The following is a 3,226-nucleotide window of genomic DNA, read 5'->3' on the forward strand; positions in this document are numbered from 1 at the left end:
ACCGCAGCCATGGTCTGCGAGCTGATAGTCCATGCTGCTACAAATGTCGTCGAACTGTTCATTCAGATGGTTGTTGTCTTGCAAACGTCCCCGTCTGTTGACTCAGGGATCGAGACGTGGCTGCACGATCCGTTACAGACATGCGGATAAGATGCCTGTCATCTCGACTGCTAGTGATACGACACTGTTGGGATCCAGCACGGCGTTCCTTATTACCCTCTTGTACCCACCGATTCCATATTCTGCCAACAGTCATTGGATCTCGACCAAAGCGAGCAGCAATGTCGCGATACGATAAACCGCAATCGCGATAGGCTACAATCCGACTTTTATCAAAGTCGGAAACGTGATGGTACGCATTTCTCCTCCTTACACAACAACGTTTCACCAGGCAACGCCAGTCAACTGCTCTTTGTGTTTGAGAAATCAGTTGGAAACTTTCGTCATGTCAGCACGTTGTAGGTGTCGCCACCGTCGCCAACCTTGTGTGAATGCTCTGAAAAGCTAATCATTTGCATATCACAGCATCTTCTTCCTGTATGTCAAATTTCGCGTCTGTAGCACGTCATCTTCGTGGTGTAGCAATTTTAATGGCCAGTAGTGTAACATATCACTAATGGTAAAATAAAATTAATGTATACAGGCTGAAGTGAGAAGGAAAATTTGTACCAAGGCCGGGAATCGAACCTGGGTCTACAGCTCACTGGGCATGTGCGTTAGCCACCACACCACCGTGGCCCAGAGCTTCACCCCTCCTGCACGGATAACCCTGGTTCACGTCGCTCCCCGATCTAAATTCTTACTGCTGTCCCAGTCTGTTTCAAATTCTCGCTTACACACGAACAGAATTGCCGATGCAGGAAACCAAGGTTCGATTCTCGTCCTTGGGACAAATTTTCACTCGCTGCTTCAGTCTATATACATAAAATTATGACTGTATGAGACCAGTAAATTGTGTCATTTCATTTGCATAGGTAAAATAAATTTCAGCATACAAAGTGCTGAAAACATTGCACCTTCTATATAGCTGAGATCTACTTAAGAGAATGGACATTGACACCAGATAAGTGTAGATTGTATATAAAATAACAATACTATATCACACACGGTCATGTGTAAAACATAGCATGTCCGAATGAGCAACACTTTCAATAAATAGCTGAGTAAATCAGCAAGATTAAACTAACTATGAAACTTCCTGGCACATTAAAACTGTGTGCCCGACCGAGACTCGAACTCGGGACCTTTGCCTTTCGCGGGCAAGTGCTCTACCAACTGAGCTACCGAAGCACGGCTCACGTCCGGCACTCACAGCTGTACTTCTGCCATGTCTCCGCAGTATCCTTTCTTTCAGGAGTGCTAGTTCTGCAAGGTTCGCAGAAGAGCTTCTGTAAAGTTTGGAAGGTAGGAGACGGATACTGGCAGAAGTAAAGCTGTGAGTACCGGACGTGAGTCGTGCTCCGGTAGCTCAGTTGGTAGAGCACTTGCCCGCGAAAGGCAAAGGTCCCGAGTTCGAGTCTCGGTCGGGCACACAGGTTTAATCTGCCAGGAAGTTTCATATCAGCGCACACTCCGCTGCAGAGTGAAAATCTCATTCTGGAAACATCCCCCAGGCTGTGGCTAAGCCATGTGAGAAACATGGTGAATAGTGTGTGGAAGGCGAGAACACAAAGATGTGATTGTATGGTAGTGATAAAAGTGGTTGTGCGACCTCCAGACCAGATGTGAGGAAACGCAGATCGCAAATCGTAAGTAAATATTTTTTTTACAAAAAATGCCGAAGTGAACTGTTTGTTACTCTACAACTAACACAACTGTATCGTTATAGACCTCACTGATGATGCCTTAGAACAGGAGAAGGCGAAACGCGTATGGGATAAATAAAGTAACTAGCAGGACGAAAAGGCAGTTTTAATAACAAAACAAGCATGAAGAAGCTTGGTAAAAGGAAGAATTACATTGCTGAAACTACACAATAAATTTTGGCTTTCTCTTTTTGTTTCTGTCATCGTTAGTAGTCATTATCAGTTCTTTAAATCCACCTCAAGGTAATGACCTTCTCTAAACTTCTCATGCAATCTGAAAATGTAATGCTTGCAATGTTAACGTTGTATTTAAGAGGTGTTACTCACATCGCTAAACTGTAGCTTTGTGTCACTCGTGCGCTTTATCTTTGTGTCCTGTTCACATATCTGGGAGCCTCATCAAGCTGGAAAGAGTGGGGGTAGTGCAAATTCAGAGGATAACTGCGTAAATTGTGAATAAATTTGGTTGGTATGAGAGGGCTGTAGGAAACATTAAAAGTCGGAAATTGCTAGGAGGGTTAAGGGCTGCACGCTAAGGGCTTCTTTTATCCTGACAATCTGTTCTCATGTAGTAGTCTGAGGAAGTTCCACTTTCCGTACACATATATCGCGTACGGTGAAACCGGGCGTATTATGCAAGTAAAGAAGATGAAATGCGCTACTCGCTCCTATACGACTTGCGAACGAGGCAGGAGACGAAACTCGCTCATACTGGAGGTGCTTGATCCGTAGATAGCTACCGAATAACACAAGCGAGGGCCCAGAATATCTGGTGCTGTCATTACGAGCCACTGTGTTCTGACGTCAGAGTCGCAGGCAACCTGTTTGAGCTACTACGTAACGTGGAGCATAAACAAATTTGTTCCGTCACTTTTAAGTCCTTCACCTTATCAGCGCTGACGTTGTTCGTAGATTACACGTCTGCGTTCGCGGGTGTTTTGGGACACGGAAAGAGGGGAACAGCAGGTGCACGATTTCACTCTTTTGCCAAGCGCACGAGTTGTTGAAGATTTCACGAAACGTTAAAGATGTAGTCCGGAAAGTATTCTCCTACGCTGAGGTGAGAAAGTCGTGACGTCGTGTCGGATCTCCATTTGCCCGTCGCACTGCAGCAAGCCGACGTGTCACGGACTCAGTGAGTTGTTGGAAGTCCCCTGCAGAAATACTGAGCCATACTGCGTGCGTAGCTGCCCATAAATGCGAAAGTGTCGCCGGTGCAGGATTTTGTGCACGAAGTGACCTCTGGATTCTGTACAGGAAATGTTCGAAGGGAATCATTGGGTGGCCACACCATTGTCACGAACTGCCCAGAATGTTTTTCAAATATATCGCCAACAATTATCGCCTGGTGACACAGCGCTCTGTCATCAATAAAAATTTCATCGTAATTTGCTGCAAATGTTGTCTAAGTAGCCGAATGC

The 3,226-nt window shown here is 45.4% G+C and overlaps 1 non-coding gene across 1 annotated transcript; it reads left to right on the plus strand.

The window, feature by feature from the left end:
• The first annotated feature begins 1,456 nt into the window (after nt 1-1,456).
• Trnas-cga (transfer RNA serine (anticodon CGA)) lies at nt 1,457-1,531 on the plus strand. The gene has a single exon. It is a non-coding gene; the product is annotated as a tRNA-Ser (tRNA).
• Nucleotides 1,532-3,226: the final 1,695 nt, after the last annotated feature.

This window comes from Schistocerca gregaria, chromosome 6 (genome assembly GCF_023897955.1).
Source record: "Schistocerca gregaria isolate iqSchGreg1 chromosome 6, iqSchGreg1.2, whole genome shotgun sequence".
NCBI lineage: Eukaryota > Metazoa > Arthropoda > Insecta > Orthoptera > Acrididae > Schistocerca > Schistocerca gregaria.